At 65.2% G+C, this 16920-nt stretch overlaps 1 long non-coding RNA gene across 1 annotated transcript; it reads right to left on the bottom strand.

The window, feature by feature from the left end:
- Positions 1-1609: 1609 nt before the first annotated feature.
- On the bottom strand, positions 1610-4755 carry LOC137459873 (uncharacterized). The gene is made up of 3 exons (XR_010992541.1): positions 4632-4755; positions 4347-4523; positions 1610-1934 (listed from the first exon to the last, which is right to left on the bottom strand). It is a non-coding gene; the product is annotated as an uncharacterized lncRNA (long non-coding RNA).
- Positions 4756-16920: the final 12165 nt, after the last annotated feature.

Raw genomic sequence — 16920 nt, 5'->3', positions numbered from 1 at the left:
ATAAACCAAGACTGCTTTGTGGGGTGAGTTGTGTTTTACCATCCCAGAATGGCTGAGGTTGGAAGGGGCCTCAGAGATGAAGCTTGCCAGCCTGGGCAGGGACAGCTCTCAAGTAGCCTCAGCTGCTGGAGGCCTCATGCGACCTGGCCTTGGACACCCCCAGGGAAGAGGCATCCACAGCCTCCCTGGGAAAGCTGGGAATAGAGAAGAAGGCATTAGCAATGTCTGCTGGTGCTTAGAGAGGAACTGAGTTGTCTTCCTCAGTTGCCCTTAGGGTCACATTTTCACTCTTCTCCATGGCAACATTTCCTGACACAGCTGCTCCAGCTGAAGCCCAAGTTCCATCTCTCTGGCTCCTGCAATTCCCTGCTGCCAGCTCCCATGTCAGAGCTTAGCCCAATGCTCTGCTGCAGAGGAATTAGTGCTCCATCCATCCCAGCAGGATCCCCTCCCCGTGCTGCTGCTCTGGCTGCAGCCCAGCACAGGGCTGGCTCTGGGCTGCCAGTGCCCACTGCTGGCTCCAGCCAAGCTCTTTGTCCCTCTGGTGGCCTCCTGCAGGCAGGGAGCTGCGTGGTGGCAGCTGCCTGAGCCCGGGGGAAGCTCTTCCCAGTGGGACAGGACTCAGCTGCTCAGGTGCCTGGGGGTGGGGGGAGCAGGGAGCCAGGTGGAAGGCAGCAGGAAAGTCCTGCAGAGGGAAGCCCAGGGGGGGTTCCTCCCAGCTTGCTGAGAAGGGATTGGAAAGGAGCAGGGGGCTGCAGGTGAGGCAGCAAGGAGAGCCTGGAGCAGTGGCCAGCTGCTGGCTCCCTGCTGGGGGCTGGGCACAGCCTGCCTGCTCTGGGGCCTGGTGGAGCTCGGGCCCCACAGCCCTGCCCTGCCCCCCAGCCAGGAGCCAGAGGGCAGCAGGGCAGGGACAGGCAGCCTCAGTGGCACCTGCTGGGGGTGGATGAGCAGCCCACGGCTGCTCCCCCCAGCAGTGCCTTCACTCCCAGCCCTCCCTCCCCCCCACACCCCCCTGCCCTCTTCCCCACTGGCACAAGCAGCTCAGCCCTCTGTGCCCAGCAGCCCCTGGGGAGGGATGCTCAGAGCTCTCTTCCCCAGGACTGGAGTGCCACAGGCAGCTGGGGCAAAGGGGCACAAGGAGCCAGGGGACACAGATGGGGTCAGAGCCAGGGCCAAAGGGCAGAGCTGAGAAGCTGGGGGGCAGGCAGCCTCCAGCAGCTGTCTGGCACAGCAGGCAGCAAGTCAGAGCCCCTCCAGGCAGAGCAAAGGGGGCAGGAGACAAGCCCAGGGGGCCTGCAGGGATGGCACAGGAGGGGAAAGCAGACTGGAGCCCAGCCCAGGAGGAAGGCCCCCCAGAAGGAGCCCCAGGGCCAGGGTGCCCCAAAGGGAGGCAAGAAGCAGCCAGAGCCAAAGAACCAAACCTTTACTGAACAACATGAGCTGGGGGAAAAGGGGAGGGGAAGAGGGAGGGGAAAGTGGGGGGAAAAGGGGGAAGAAAACGGGGGGGGGGGGATGGGGGGGAAATGTGGGGGGAAATGGGGGGGAGAAATGGGGGGGAGAAATGGGGGGAGAAAAAGGGGGGGGGATGGGGGGGAAATGTGGGGGGAAATGGGGGGGAAATGGGGGGAGAAGTGGGGGGAGAAATGGGGGGGAGAAATGGGGGGGGAAATGGGGGGAGAAAAAGGGGGGGGATGGGGGGGAAATGGGGGGTGAATGGGAGGGGGAAATGGGGGAGGGGAGAGGCAAAGAACCAAACCTTCACTGAACAACACAAATAGGGGGAGGGGGGAGAAGAGCAGCAAATGGGAGGGGAGGGGGGGGATGGGAGAGGAGGTTTTCAATTCCAGGGAATGTTTGAGAGCAGGAGGAACTCAGAGCTGATGACAACTTCTCTCCAGGACACTGTGAGCTGCCTCTGGCCCTGGCTCCAGCAGCTGCAAGGAGAAGAGGGAAGAGTCACTGAGCAGGGCCCTGAGCAGCAGGCTGAGCAGGGAGCCTCCAGCAGCAGCCACCCAGAGGGGCTGGGAAGGACATCCCCAGGGCTCATCCCATGGAGGTGGCAGCAGGAGAGCCTTCTGCTGGAGGCTGTGTGTCACCTGCTGGCCAAAGCCATCAGCAGCAGCACTGCAAGCACACAGCTGGGGACTGCCCCTGGCTCCCAGGGCCTGACCTTGCTTTTCCTGGCCCCTGGAAAGCCAGCAGCCCCCAGTTCCCCTCCTGGAGGCTGTGGCTGGAGAGCCCCAAGGATGACCAGCTCTGGAAACTCCTTTTCCTTCCTGTCTCAGGAGAAAGGACTTCCCAGAGAGACATCTGGGCTGGGGCAGCCCCCACCCTGCTGGGCTGCAGAGGCTGATGGCCAACAGCCTCCCCCTGAGCATCCCAGCAAGGAGGAGCCTGGGCCTTGGCCTGCAGCTGGGCCTAGGGCAGGCAGGGATGACTCCCTGGCTCAGGGCACGACCCAGGCTGGGACAAACAAGCTAAGAAGAGGTGCAGGCCTATCCTGAGGGGCTTAGAGGAAGGAGTTGAGCTGTACAGGTGGAGCTGGGGTCCAAGCAGAGGTGCAGGCCCCCCATGCAGAGCGTGTCCCATGCCATGGGGACAAGCCCCCAGCCTGGGCACAGTGTGGAGGAGCCTGTGCTGGGCAGCAGGAGCCATTCACCTGCCTGGAGCTCAGCCTGGCTGCAGCAGAGCTTCTGAGCAAGCTCTGCCACTGGTGGGCCTGGGAGGACTTCCTTTGGTGTGCACCAGAGGGAAGAGCAGAGGACATCCCTCAGGCTGAGCTCCTCCTGCCCTTCTGCAAAGCCAAAGCTTCCTCCCCGTGGAGGAAAGTCCTCCTGCTCTTCACAGCCCCCTGCAGCACCTGTGGCTGTAGCTGATGGACAGGTGGGCTCCAGCCCCAGCTGCATCAGGAGCCCCAGGAGGATCCTGTGGCCTCTTTCTACACCCTGCTCACAAGCCAGTGGCACAGGCAGACAAGAGCCCAGGGCTCACAGAACATGGACTTGTTTGGCTGCAAGAGACCTTAAAGGTCATCCAGTCCAAGCCTGAACCCAGCACTACCAGGGCACCACTCTTCCATGGCCCTCAGCAGCAGCTTTGAAAGCCCTCCAGGGACAGGGACTCCACCCTGGCCTGGGCAGCCTGGGCCAGGCCTTGACAACCTTCAAGGGGAAGAAATTTTCCCCCACGTCCAACCTAACCCTCCCCTGGCACAACCTGAGGCTTTTCCTCTTCTCCTCTTGCTTGGGAGAAATGACCAAGCCCCACCTGGCTCCAAGCCCCCTGCAGGGAGGTGTAGCATAGTATCTGAGTAGTATCAGTCAGGGCTGGAAGGGACCACAAGGATCAGCCAGTGCCAACCCCCCTGCCATGGGCAGGGACACCCCACACTAGATCAGCCTGGCCACAGCCTCAGCCAGCCTGGCCTTAAACACCTCCAGGGCTGGGGCCTCAACCACCTCCCTGCACAACCCATCCCAGGGCTTCACCACTCTCCTGGGGAAGAACTTCCTCCTCCCCTCCAGCCTCAATCTCCCCACCTCCAGCTTCATTCCATTCCCCCTAGTCCTATCACTGCCTGAGAGCCTGAGCAGTCCCTCCCCAGCCCTCCTGTAGCCCCCTGCAGATCCTGGAAGGCCACAATGAGGTCACCTCAGAGCCTTCTCTTCTGCAGCCTGAACAGCCCCAGCTCCTTCAGTCTGTCCTCACAGGAGAGGTGCTCCAGCCAGGTGTGGAGAGCCAGAAGGAGTCACAGGGAGCCCAAACCTGAGCCCAGGAGGCACAGGGCAGCACAGCCTGTCTGTGTGTCCCCTGCCTGTGTGTGTCCCCTGCCTGTCTGTGTCCCCTGCCTGTGTCCCACCTGGCTGCGTGTCCCCTGCCTGCCTGCCGCACCCCAGCCCTGCTGTGGGGCCCCCTCCAGCAGGAAGGCTGCTGCAGGGCTCACCCTTTCCTTGGGGGCTCAGCTGCCCCCTGCTCTGCTCTGCAGAGGAGGAAGTGGAAGGGCAGGAGGCCTGTGTGCTGCAGCAGGGAGCTGCAGGCTCTCCCGGGGCCGCTGGCCATGGCCCCGCAGCCGAGCGGCGCCGCAGGGCTGACGCTGCGCTGGCTGAGCACAGCTCTGGCTGAGCACAGCTCTGGCTGAGCACAGCTCTGGCTGAGAGCCTCCCTGGGGTGCTGGCCATGGGCTCCCCTCCTGCACGCAGGCTGGGCTCCAGCACCTGCAACCAGGGCACCCTCCAAAGCCTCCTCCTGGAGCCCAAGTGCTCAAGCAGCCAGAGGAGCAGAGAAGGCAAGAGAGAAGCAGGAAGGGCAGCCAAGAGGATCCAAGTGCCACAGTGTCTGTGCTTTACCTTCTGAGCAGGCTCCTCCCTGCTGAGGAACTGCTGAGAGGCCACTGGCAGATGATTGTAGAGCTGGGGGGTCTCCTCCTGGCACTGCACAGCAGAGAACTCCAGCCTGGAGAGGCTGAGGGATGGCACAGCCACCTTGGCACGCAGCAGGACATGAACTGTGGGGCCTCCTGTCACCTAGTGAGGCACAGAGCAGCCAGGTGAGAGCCAGCTGAGAGCTGCTGCTGGCCCCAGCCTGCCCCCGCAGGGGGTGAGGGCAGAGGGAGGGGAGGAGGCACAGGGCACCTGGATGGGCAGCAGCAGGGCCGCCTGGCCCAGCGGCAGCCTGGCACTCTGGGGCTCCAGGCACACGGTGAAGCTCCTGCTCTGGGAGCAGGGCAGCTGCTCCACATGCTCCAGGTCCACACTGAAGCCTTCAAGAGAGGGAAATGAAGCATCTGAGGCACAGGGGACATGGGATGGGGCACAAGCACCTTAAGGCCACCGGAGTGTCCTGGCTGGCAGCCCTGGGAAGGATCCTTTGCCTCTCCAGAGCAGCTGTGCCAGGGGAGGTTCAGGCTGGAGGTGAGGAAGAAATTCTTCCCAGCAAGAGAGATTGGCCATGGGATGTGCTGCCCAGGGAGGTGGTGGAGTCCCCACCCCTGGAGGTGTTTAGGAAGAGCCTGGATGAGGCCCTTGGTGCCATGGCTGAGTTGATCAGATGGTGCTGGGGGAGAGGTTGGACTCAGTGACCTCAAAGGTCTCTTCCATCCTGGTTCATTCTCTTCTAGTCTGTTCTCCCCATGGCAGTGGCTCAGGCTGAGCTGTCACAGGCAGCTCTTGCAAGGCCCCAGGAGGTGTCCCCAGCACTGCTTACCTGTGCCAGCCAGGACCTGCCCACAGACTTGGAAGGCCACAGGGAAGTGCCCCGGGTTGGTGACCTCCACGCTGCGCCTGTGGATGCCACCCAGAGCCACGCAGCCGAAGTCCAGGACGTACTCAGGCAGCTGAGCTCTGCAGGGGGGAGGGAGGGGACTCCTCAAACCACAGCCTGGCCACATTGCCATGGCATGGCAGATGCAAATCAAGTGGGAAAACTCAGCCCAAGCTGCTGAGAGCCAAGCCCTGAGCAGCTGGTGAGCAGGCTCTGGCCGCTCCCAGGGAAGGCAGGGCCCAGGTTCTCTCAGCTCCCAGGGGCACCTTCAAGCACAGCTGGCTGCCAGTGGGCACTGCCCACAGCTCCTGGGCCACTGCACACAAGTCCACTGCAGCTCCACTGCTCTCAGTGCAACTGCTGAGCCTGGCCTACAGCCCAGCCCTGCAACTGCTTCAGGACCTGCTCAGAAGGTTTGCCCCCCCCAGGAAATCTTCACCGCTCTGCACCCAGCTCTGGCCCCAGAGCCCCAGGGGCCTGGGAGAGCCACAGGAAGGTCCTGTCCAGAGCCATCCCACTGGGAAAACACAGCAAGGATCTGTTCTGCACAGCATCTTCTGCCTGGGCTGGAGCCTGCTGCTCCCACTCCTCAGCATGAGGGAGCAGAGGGCAGGAGCCTGCAGTCCCACCAGCAGCCGAGTTCCCTGACTGAGACTCTCCCAACCTGCTCCTTGGCTCAAGTGTGGTCTGCTGGGACCAGGAAGCCAGCTCTGAGCTGCCTCTTTCAGGGCTGCTCAGCAGGGATGGGCTCTGGGCTGCCTGCAGGGGCCTCCTGCTGTGCACTGGCTCCCTGAGCAGAGCCCAGCATCTGCGGGGAGCTGAGAGCAGCTCCACAGCTCAGGGAAGCGAGGACACTCAGCTGCTCCCAGGCAGCAGGGCACAGCTCTCAGGAGCAAAGCCTTGCTGCTGCCCACAGCTGCTCCAGGCTCTGCAGAGCCCAGCAGCTCTCAGCAGCAGGGCTGCACTGCTGGCTGTCAGCCCAGAGCACCTGCAGGTGGCTGTGGAGGTCTCCACTCACTTGAGAAGCCTGCGGCGAGCACGCAGCCTAAGGGCAGCCTCCTCTGGGGCGCTGCAGGCCACAGCTGCCTGCTGCTCCAGGATGTGCTCCTTCAGCAGGATGTCCTCCAGCTGCATCTGCAGCCCAGGCTCCAGCTGAGGCAAGGAAAGACAGGGACTGCTCAGCAAAGGTCCTTCCCAGGGCATGGGCTCAGCTCCCCAAGAGGCTGCCAGCCTGCTCTTGTTGGGAGGGCTGAGGGAGTCCTCCTGCCCCACTGCCTGGGACACCTCCAGCTCTCTTGGGCAGCACCTTGTCTCCAGAGCTGCCAGCTCCAGCCCCTTCACCTGCCCAGGCACTGCACTCAAAGCTGATCTGGCCAGACCCAGAGGGGCAAGCCAGGAGCTTCCCAGAGCTGCAGGCATTGGCCTGCCCCCAAGCAGTGCCAAAGCAGCCTGGAGCAAAGCCCTCTTGCAAAGGAGGCCAGGAGGAAGCTGCTGCTGCTGCCTCTTGGAGATGAGCAGCGAGATCACAGCCCCAGGGCTGGCTCAGGCTGCTGCTCTCAAGCTCTGCACACCTGGCAGAGCTTGGCTGGGGGGCAAGCAGCAGCCTAGAGATGGGGCCCCAGCAATTCATCCCCAGGAGCAGGGCCTGCAGGATCCCACCCAGCTGCCAGGAAGCTCCTCCAGCTCCAGCAGGGACAGAGCTGAACAGCTGAGCTGATGATGCCCCAGCTAAGGGTGGCAGGGAGGGCCCACATGTTAGCAGGGCACCCAGAAGGCTGCTGTGGGCTCCAAGGGGATCCATGGCACGAGGGGCAGAGGCTGGCAGGTGCCCCACGGGGCAGCAGCTGTTCTCACCGTGGCATCCAAGTGGTCTGGGGGTGGTTCTGTGGCTGCAGCCTCCCCCAGGACATCTGCTCTGGCTCTCTCCTTGTCCTGGGCCATCTCTCCTCTCAGCTCCCTGAGGACCTGCTCCCATCTCTTGTTTCCTGAGGGCAGAACCCCCCCCTCAGGTGGCAGCGTGGGCATCTGGGCTGGGCAGCCCCCTCCCCACAGCGCCTCCCCCAGCAACGCTCCTGCAGCAGCTCTGGGCAGTGGGAGCTGCTCCTCCTGCCTGCAGCCTGAGCTTCAGCCCTGCCCAGCTCCCTCCCCCAGAGCAGCAGCTCAGCCCCTGCCAGCTGATGCCCATCCAAGCCTGCCCAAAGCCCTGCCTGCGTCTCGCCCGGCAGCTCGGCAGGGCTGCAGCAGGGAGTCTGCCGGGACACAGCCCCCAGGGACTGCCAGAGACTCAGGCAGCAACCAGAGCTGCTCTGAGAGCCCTGCAGCCTCCAGGCTTGGCTGGGGGAGATGGGGGGAGAGGCAGGGGAGCATCCTGAGGAGCAGCCAGGCAGTGCTTGCCTTGGATGTTCCTGGGCAGGTCCAGGCAGATCCTGGGAAAGCTTCCCTCTCCTTTCAAGCAGATTTCCTCAGGTTCCAGGTGACCAACTTGGAGCTGGAAAGCCTTGAGGAAGAGCCCAGGCACTTCTGGCAAGTAAGAGATGTTCAGCACCTGCTGCTGGCCGGCTCCAAGGCAACCCTGCAGGGAGAGGAGGGAGGGAAGGCACCAGAAAGGCTGTGATGGAGGCACGGCTCAGGCAGGTTCTCACCGAGGAGAAGCCATCAGACAGCAGCACCTTCTAGCTCTCTGCTTTCCAACAGCTTCCCTCCTGCCCCCGGCTGCCAGCGACGCTTCAGAGGCCGCCAGGCGGCGCTAGCGCGCAGCCGCTTGCTCCAGCTCCACAGCCGGCAGCAGCCCCTCCTGCCCCCCCCAGCAGCAGCCCCTCCTGCCCCCCCCAGCAGCAGCCCCTCCTGCCCCTGCCCCCAGCAGCATCCCCTCCTGCCCCCCCCCAGCAGCATCCCCTCCTGCCCCCCCCCAGCAGCATCCCCTCCTGCCCCCCCCAGCAGCAGCCCCTCCTGCCCCCCCCCAGCAGCAGCCCCTCCTGTCCCCCCCAGCAGCAGCCCCTCCTGCCCCCCCCAGCAGCAGCCCCTCCTGCTCCCCCCAGCAGCAGCCCCTCCTGCCCCTGCCCCCAGCAGCAGCCCCTCCTGCCCCCCCCCAGCAGCATCCCCTCCTGCCCCCCCCCAGCAGCCCCTCCTGCCCCCCCCAGCAGCAGCCCCTCCTGCTCCCCCCAGCAGCAGCCCCTCCTGCCCCTGCCCCCAGCAGCAGCCCCTCCTGCCCCCCCCCCAGCAGCATCCCCTCCTGCCCCCCCCAGCAGCAGCCCCTCCTGCCCCCCCCCCAGCAGCAGCCCCTCCTGCTCCCCCCAGCAGCAGCCCCTCCTGCCCCCCCCCCAGCAGCAGCCCCTCCTGCCCCCCCCCAGCAGCAGCCCCTCCTGCCCCTGCCTCCAGCAGCAGCCCCTCCTGCCCCTGCCCCCAGCAGCAGCCCCTCCTGCCCCTGCCCCCAGCAGCAGCCCCTCCTGCCCCTGCCTCCAGCAGCAGCCCCTCCTGCCCCCCCCCAGCAGCAGCCCCTCCTGCCCCCCCCCCAGCAGCAGCCCCTCCTGCCCCTGCCTCCAGCAGCAGCCCCTCCTGCCCCCCCCAGCAGCAGCCCCTCCTGCCCTCCCCAGCAGCAGCCCCTCCTGCCCCCCCCCAGCAGCAGCCCCTCCTGCCCCCCCCCAGCAGCAGCCCCTCCTGCCCCCCCCCAGCAGCCCCTCCTGCACCCCCCAGCAGCAGCCCCTCCTAACCCCCCCCAGCAGCAGCCCCTCCTGCCCCCCCAGCAGCAGCCCCTCCTGCTCACCCCAGGAGCAGCCCCTCCTGCCCCCCCAGCAGCCCCTCCTGCCCCCCCCAGCAGCAGCCCCTCCTGCTCCCCCCCAGCAGCAGCCCCTCCTGCCCCCCCCAGCAGCAGCCCCTCCTGCCCCCCCCAGCAGCAGCCCCTCCTGCCCCCCCCCAGCAGCAGCCCCTCCTGCCCCCCCCCAGCAGCAGCCCCTCCTGCCCCCCTCAGCAGCCCCTCCTGCCCCCCCAGCAGCAGCCCCTCCTGCTCACCCCAGCAGCAGCCCCTCCTGCCCCCCCCAGCAGCCCCTCCTGCACCCCCCAGCAGCAGCCCCTCCTAACCCCCCCCAGCAGCAGCCCCTCCTGCCCCCCCCAGCAGCAGCCCCTCCTGCTCACCCCAGGAGCAGCCCCTCCTGCCCCCCCAGCAGCCCCTCCTGCCCCCCCCAGCAGCAGCCCCTCCTGCTCCCCCCCAGCAGCAGCCCCTCCTGCCCCCCCCAGCAGCAGCCCCTTCTGCCCCCCCCAGCAGCAGCCCCTCCTGCCCCCCCCCGCAGCAGCCCCTCCTGCCCCCCCCCAGCAGCAGCCCCTCCTGCCCCCCCCCAGCAGCAGCCCCTCCTGCCCCCCCCAGCAGCAGCTCCTCCTGCCCCCCCCAGCAGCAGCCCCTCCTGCCCCTGCCCCAGCAGCAGCCCCTCCTGCCCCCCCAACAGCAGCCCCTCCTGCCCCCAGCCCCTCCTGCCCCCCCCAGCAGCCCCTCCTGCCCCCCCCCAGCAGCAGCAGCCCCTCCTGCCCCCCCAACAGCAGCCCCTCCTGCCCCCAGCCCCTCCTGCCCCCCCCAGCAGCCCCTCCTGCCCCCCCCAGCAGCAGCCCCTTCTGCCCCCCCAGCAGCAGCCCCTCCTGCCCCCCCCCAGCAGCAGCCCCTTCTGCCCCCCCAGCAGCAGCCCCTCCTGCCCCCCCCAGCAGCAGCCCCTCCTGCCCCCCCCAGCAGCAGCCCCTCCTGCCCCCAGCCCCTCCTGCCCCCCCCCAGCAGCAGCCCCTCCTGCCCCCCCCAGCAGCCCCTCCTGCCCCCCCCAGCAGCAGCCCCTCCTGCCCCCCCCCAGCAGCAGCCCCTCCTGCCCCCCCCACCAGCAGCCCCTCCTGCCCCCCCCCAGCAGCAGCCCCTCCTGTCCCCCCTGGCAGCAGCAGCCCCTCCTGCCCCCCCTGGCAGCAGCAGCCCCTCCTGCCCCCCCTGGCAGTGCTGAGGGCACAGTTGGCCTTGAGGCTCTGAAAGGCCTTTTCCAGCCCCAAGGCTCCTGTGCTTCCTTCCCCCTCAGCAGAGGCAGCTCCCAGCCCTGGCTGCTGCTGGAGGATCTGCCTCTCCTCTTCTCTTCCTCCCCATTGTCCCCTCCAAGCCCACCCAGGGCAGGCTGGCACAGGGCCAGGGGCAGGCCCTTGTGCTGCCCCCCTCCTCACCGTGCTGGGCACCACCAGGGGCAGGCCGGGCAGGGGGCTGCGGGCAGTGGCCGTGCCAGGGCTCAGCACCACAAAGGTGAAGGGCAGCTTCCCACTGTTCTCCAGGGTCACCTCTGCCTCCAGGACCGAGTCCCACAGCTGCAGAGAGGACAGAGGAGTGGGCAGTTAGGCACAGGCCTGGCACTGGGCATCTCCTGCAGCTGGCACTGGCACAAGAGCCAAGGCAGGCAGCACAGCAGAGCAGCAGGAGAGGTGGGCGCTTCACCCTCCCAGCTTCAGCTGGGCAAGCCCAGCCACAAGGGAGCTCTGGGCCCTGCACAGGAGCTGAGCTTTGGGGCACCCTGCAGAGGCACAGCACCAGGCACCAGGCAGGAAAGCAGCCAAGTGCTCTGCACCTGGAGGTGGCATCCACCGCTGGGCTGCAGCAAAGCAGCTGGCACTGAGACAGCCCTGAGGCAAAGGCACCTGCAGAGCTGGCAGTGGCAGCAAAGGGGGACATGGAGCAACAGCCAGAGGGCCAAGAGAGGGAAAGAGTTGTGGGGGGGAACTGAGAAGTGAAGTGGGGGTGGCTCTGGGACACTGCCCCCAGCTACAGCCCCTGGGAAGCCCAAGGGAGCTTCCTCTTGGTGAGGAGCCAAGAGCACTAAAGCAGCCCCCCCTGCAGCTCAGGCTTTAGCAGCAGAGCAGCAGATGCTGTCTGGAGGCCACAGCCCTCTGGAGGCATCTGCTGGCATCCTGCCTGCCCCAGCAGGCCTCTCTGGTAGCCTTGAGGAGCACTTCTCATAGAATGGGCCAGGCCAGAAGGGAGCTCCAAAGGTCACCCGCTCCAACCTGCCCACAGGCAGCAGGGACGTCCCCAGCCAGACTCCCAGCTTGGGTGGGGTGGTGAAGGCCATTGCAGAGCAGCTTGGAAGCAGAATGCATCACTCAGAGGTGGTGCTGGAGCCAGCACAGCAGCTGGCCCTAGAGCTCAGAGGGCAGCCCCCAGCAGTGAGGGCTCCAGCCAAGGAGAAGCCTGCGCTACCTGCAGCCCCAAGTCCAGCTCCGTGGTGTCCAGGTGGTAGCTGATGAGGGAGGCCTCCCCACTCAGCCTGAGCTCGTAGCTGGGGCCTCCCTGCACCCTGCAGAGGGCCCTGGCACAGGCCACGGCGTTGGGGCGGCCAAAGAAGCTGAAGGTGACCTGCTGGCTCTGGCCTGGCTGCAGCAGCCCATGGAGGGGCAGCACATCGAACACCTGGGGTGGGGAGGAGAGGGGTGAGGGGCAGCAAGGAGAGGGGGAGAGGGGGAGCAAGGAGAGGGGGAGCAAGGAGAGGGGGAGCAAGGAGAGGAGGAGAAAGGAGAGGGTGAGCAAGGAGAGGGGGAGCAAGGAAAGGGCAAGAAGGAGAGGGTGAGCAAGGAGAGGGAGAGCAAGGAGAGGGGGAGAGGGGGAGAGGGAGAGGGGGAGAGGGTGAGCAAGGAGAAGGGGAGAGGGGGAGCAAGGAGAGGGGGAGCAAGGAGAGGGGACAAGCAGGGGAGAGGGCGAGCGGGCAGAGGCGAGCGTCTGCTGTGGGTGAGAGCTCTCTGCTGCAGGCTCCACCACCACCACCTCAGGCCAGGGGCAGCTGAGATGGCAGCTGGGAGCAAACCAAGTCTGCCTATGCCCGAGGCATCTGCTGAGGGTGGCTCCAAGCCCAGCCACAGGTCAGGCCCTGGCTCCATCCTCACCTCCTACACACAGGCTTGCAGGAGCCTGGCAGAGACCCCCAGGGGGCAGCTGGCACCCTCCTGCCAGCCCAGCTCTGCTCCCTCCTGCCCAGAGAACATGCTGAGAAGCTCCTGCCTGGACAGCTTAGGCTCTCCAGGACCAAACCAGGGACACAGCTGCCCCTGAGACTCCCCACAACAGGCAAAGGAGCACTGGAGCAGGGCTTGGCCCAGCTCTCCAGTTTCAGAGGGTGCTTTGGTTTCATTCCCTGCCCTCATGGCTGCTGGAGAGCTGAGGAGCTCCACCAGGTCATTATCCTCCAGACACCCTCCTGAAGAAGGCAGCTGAGATGCTTTCCTGCCCTGCAGCAGCTGGCAGCTTGCCTTTCACCTCAGAGGTGCCACCTTGCCAAGGGAGCCTTGGCTCTGGCCTTCTGAGCCCTGTTTCTGAGAGGGCTTCTGGGATTGCTGCCCCAGCTCCAGAGGCTCTGCTGCTTCAGGCAGCTCAGAAGTGCTTTGTGCTGGGGCCTGGCCACCAGCAGGCTCTGCAGGAACGCTGCTGGGACAGCCTTGGGCCTAAGCAGAGCTACATCTCCCAGGCAGATGAGGCACTGGGCAGGGCTGAGTCTTGCCTTGGGTCAGGTCCCTTCCTGAGCCCTGACAGCTCTGGGGCTGTCTCTGCAGTCCCAGGCCTTGGGTAGGGCCAGGAGGTGCCAATGGCTGGGGCTGAGCAGCTGGCCCATGGGGATCAGTGCTTGGCACAGAAGGAAGCTCAAAGCCTTCCAGCAGCATGCAGACAAAAGCCTCATTTGCCACTGGGAAACAAGCCAGCCCAGGCTCTGCAGAGGCCAGGAGGAGCTGAGGGAGGCCTCCCCCAGGCAGACTGTCTGTTTGTCCCTCCCCAGGAGCCCTGTGTCCAGCTGCTGGCCCTGCTGCCCTTCCTGCTCTCAGGTGGCCGCGGGGCCATGAGAGGGGAGGTTGGCAGCAGCCTGGCTCTGGGGGCACACTGGGAGGGGTCCCAGGAAAGCTACCTCTGCTTCCAGGCAGTCCTGGGCATCTGCTGGCTCCTGGGCAGGGTCCCCCACTGCCCCCAGGGCTTGGGCTGGCTCCTCCACACCCCCATGCCCGGAGCTGCTCCCTGCAGAGGCCGAGCGCTGCCCGCAGGCTCTCTCCTCCTGCGCTGCCTGGGCCGGGAGGCTGCACCTGGAACAGGAGCTCCCTGTGAGCAGGGACTGCAGGGGCAGGCAGGGGAGACTGCCCCAGCAGCTCCTGGCTGCCCACTGCTGCTCTGAGCTCAGCAAGGGCTCTGCCCCAGCAGCTCCAGCCCAGGATGCAGCAGGGCCAGGCTCAGGGCTGCCCAGCTTGGCACAGGGGCAGTGCAGGCACCTGGCTGCTGGCAGACAGGGCAGAGGCCAGGGCTGGGTGCCCTGTGGGGAGGCACAAAGGGCAGCAGGAAGGGAAACCAGACACACACTGTGCAAAGAGGGAGAGTGAGAAGCAAAGGGGCAGAGCCCAGGAGAGACCTCCCAGTGGCCTACAAGACAGCTGGAGGCAGCCTTGGGAGCAGGGCTTGGTGTGACAGGACAAGGGGGGGTGGGGGTGAACTCAGAGGGAGAGATTCAGAGCAGATGGGAGGAAGACATTTGGGATGCTGAGGAGAGGGAGACACTGGCCCAGGCTGCCTGAGGAGGGGGGAGATGCCCCATCCCTGGCACCACTCCAGGGCAGGTGAAGGTGGAAGGAGAAGAAGCTACCAGACAGGTTGCAGCCAGGCCCTCACTGAGCCCTCAGCCTCTGTCCTGTCCCTGCAGCACCCCTAGGAGCTGAGGCTTTGTCTCTAAGAGACAAGGTGAGAGCAGGGGCTGAGAGCAGTTGGCCAGAGCCCAGGGAAACAACCTTGGTCTCTGCAAAGCACAAGCAGGCCAGCAGGAAGGGGAAGAGCTGCAAGGAGAGGGCAGAGGTGGCCATACCTCAGCTGGCTGCCCTGGCTGGCTGGCAGCAGCTGCCAGCAGTAGGAGACAGGCAGCTGGCTGCAGTTGCTCATCTCCAGGCTCTGCACAGCTCCAGTGTCGTTGAGGATGCAGCCAAAGTCCACAGCCATGCTCTGGAAGTGCAGGCTGGGGCAGCAGACTTGTCCCCACACCAGGACCTGCTCCTCATGAGGGTGCTCCAGGAACTGGATGCTCAGAGCCTGCTCCACTTGCCAGCACCTCAAGCCCTCCTCATGAGCAGGGTTAAAGGTGATGCAGAGCTGAAGTTCCTGCCCTGCCTCCAGCTTCATGGGCTGCAAGGAGAGGAAGAGCATCCAGCAGCCGTGGGAGGCCATCCCCAGGGCTGAGGGCATGACCCATGGCAGTGCCCAAGTGTGGCTCCAGCAGGGCCTGCCTGTGCCAGCCCCACCCCACTGCTGGCCCAGCCCCCCTCAGGCTTCAGCAGAGGCACCAAAGCCCCCCCCAGAGCAGCAGCCTGGCACCAAGGCTGTTTGCCCTGCTCCTCCCAGCACTGCAGCCTGGCCCTGGCAGGGCTGGCACCGGCAGGGCACAGGAGTGGTGCCCATGCCCACATCACCACCTGTCTGGCACAGCCTGTGCCCAGCCCCTGCCACTGACACAGGGGGCAGGCAGTGGCTGGAGGAGCATCCTCAGCCTTCTGAAAGGCAGGGCTGCCCTTGAAGGGAGCAAGCTGCTCCTGAGGAGCAGGCAGGCAGCTGAGGATGGCTGCTGGGATGGTTTCTAGGAGGCAGCTTGCCCAGAAGGCCCTGGAGCCCTTCCCTGCATGGCTTAGAGCCAGGCCTCTGCAGGAGGTTGCAGCAAGGAGCCATAGGACAAGAGGAAAGGGCCTCAGGTTGCAGCAGGGGAGGTTTAGGTTGGACACAAGGAACAAGTTCTTCCTCACAAGGGTTGTCAAGGCCTAGCCCAGGCTGCCCAGGGCAGTGGTGGAGTCCCCATCCCATGGCAAAGTCATGGGGATCTGGTGCTGAGGCCATGATCTAGTGGTGAGCTGGGAGTGAGGAGTTCCCAGTTGGCCTTGAGGAGCTGAAAGGTCTCTTCCAGCCCAAGCCATCCCATGGCTCTCTTCCCAGTTCAGATGATGCCTTCTTTCCTCCAGCAGCAGCTCACTTCCAAGCTGATTTAGCTCAGGCTCACTGCTGACTCTACAGAAGAAGCTTCTCTCCTGGAGGCCCTCCCAGCAGGAGCACACCAGCACCCTGCTCCCTCTTCACACTCCAGCAGCAGCAAGGCCCAGGGCTGCTCACCTGAGCATCTGCAGGCAGGGGCTGCTGCTCCACATCACAGATGGAGAAGGGCTGCCCTAAGGCCAGCACCAAGCTGAGGGGCAGGGGGCAGATGTTCTTCAAAGACAGAGGCTGGGCCAGAGGGGTTAGGACATCCCCTGCTTGCTGCAAGCACAGGAGAGAAGCATCAACCAAGCTCAAGTGCCCAGGGCCCTCCTTCCCCACCCGCTGCCTTACAAACCCTTCAGCCCCCACAGCTCCCAACAGCTCCTCTGGACTCTTTGGCTTTGTTTCTGCCCTTCTGGAAGGGCTTTCTCCAAGCACAGCAGATGCTGCTGGTGGCTACAAACCACAGCATGGCCCAGGGGACAGGGGAACAGCCTCATGGACTGTGCAGGGAAGAGGACCCTGAGAGGAGGCAGCTGCTGCAAAAAGATCCAGCCCAGAAGGTGAGCCCAGAGCAGCTGACTCCAGCTGTGTGTCCCCTCTTGGGGCCAGCAGCACAAGAGGAGTTCCACTCACCTACACTCCTTCCTTACCACCTTGCCAGCTCTAGGAGCCTCCTAACACAGGGGTGCTGGGCAGAGGAGAAAAGCAAGCAGGATGCAGTGGGGAGCCTGCAGCAGCCTAAGCTTGGCTTGGACCAGGCACAGCCAGCCAGAAACTTCCAGGCACCTGCTGCCCCTGCTGCAGTGACAAGAGGCTGAGGGGCATCTGCATGAGGAGCAAAGGCTGAGAGCCCTGGGGCTGCTGAGCCTGGAGAAGAGCAGCCCCAGAGGGGAGCTGAGCAGTGCTCAGCAAGAGCCAAAGGGACAAGGGGCTGGGGCCAGACTCCTCTCAGTGGTGCTACACCAGCAAGGGCAGAAGAGAGCTGCTGAGGCTGTTCCCAGCCCCAGGGGAGCCAAGAAGGACCTCAGTGCTAATGGCCAAAGCTTGGTCCTGCTGCAGTCAGCAGCCAAAGCCCTGGGGACTGGGAGCAGCTCTCTCCCCTCCTGCTTGGAAGCCAAGCACAGGCAGCCCACAGCTCCCAGCCAGCAGACCCAGTGCCAGGGTACCAGGCAGAGGCTCACCTTCTCCAGGTGGAAAGTGATTACTGTGGAGGACATCTGCAGGGCAGGAGCAACGAACTGGCAGCTGAGCTCCACCTGCAGGATCTGTCTGCTCCTGGCCTCGCTGCCCACCCTGGCCTGGCACAGCAGCAGCTCCCTCACCTCCTGCAGGGAGAAGCCACAGGGCACATGGGGGCTGCCAGCAGGGGGCCAGGAGACAGCCTGCAGCTGCCAGCCACGGCCCTGCCACTGCCCTCAAGTGACACTCAGGGCTCCCCTCAGGGCTGTTTGCCCCTGGCCCTCCACACCTTGTGCTGCATCCCACTTCTCCTGCCCTCCAGTGGCCATCACAGAACCAACAAGGTTGCAAAAGACCTCCAAGATCATCAGCTCCAACCTGTCACCCAAGACCTCCTGACTACCAGACCATGGCACCAAGTCATGCTGCACCCAACAGCCACAGAAAGCTCTGGGGACCTCTGTGCTGCCTGGGACAATCCCTGCCCCGAAGGA

The sequence above is a fragment of the Melanerpes formicivorus genome, unplaced genomic scaffold (assembly GCF_026170545.1).
Source record: "Melanerpes formicivorus ecotype bairdi unplaced genomic scaffold, bMelFor1.0.p_v2 SCAF_435, whole genome shotgun sequence".
In the NCBI taxonomy this organism is placed as follows: Eukaryota; Metazoa; Chordata; class Aves; order Piciformes; family Picidae; genus Melanerpes; species Melanerpes formicivorus.
This window is presented reverse-complemented; position numbering and strand designations above follow the sequence as displayed.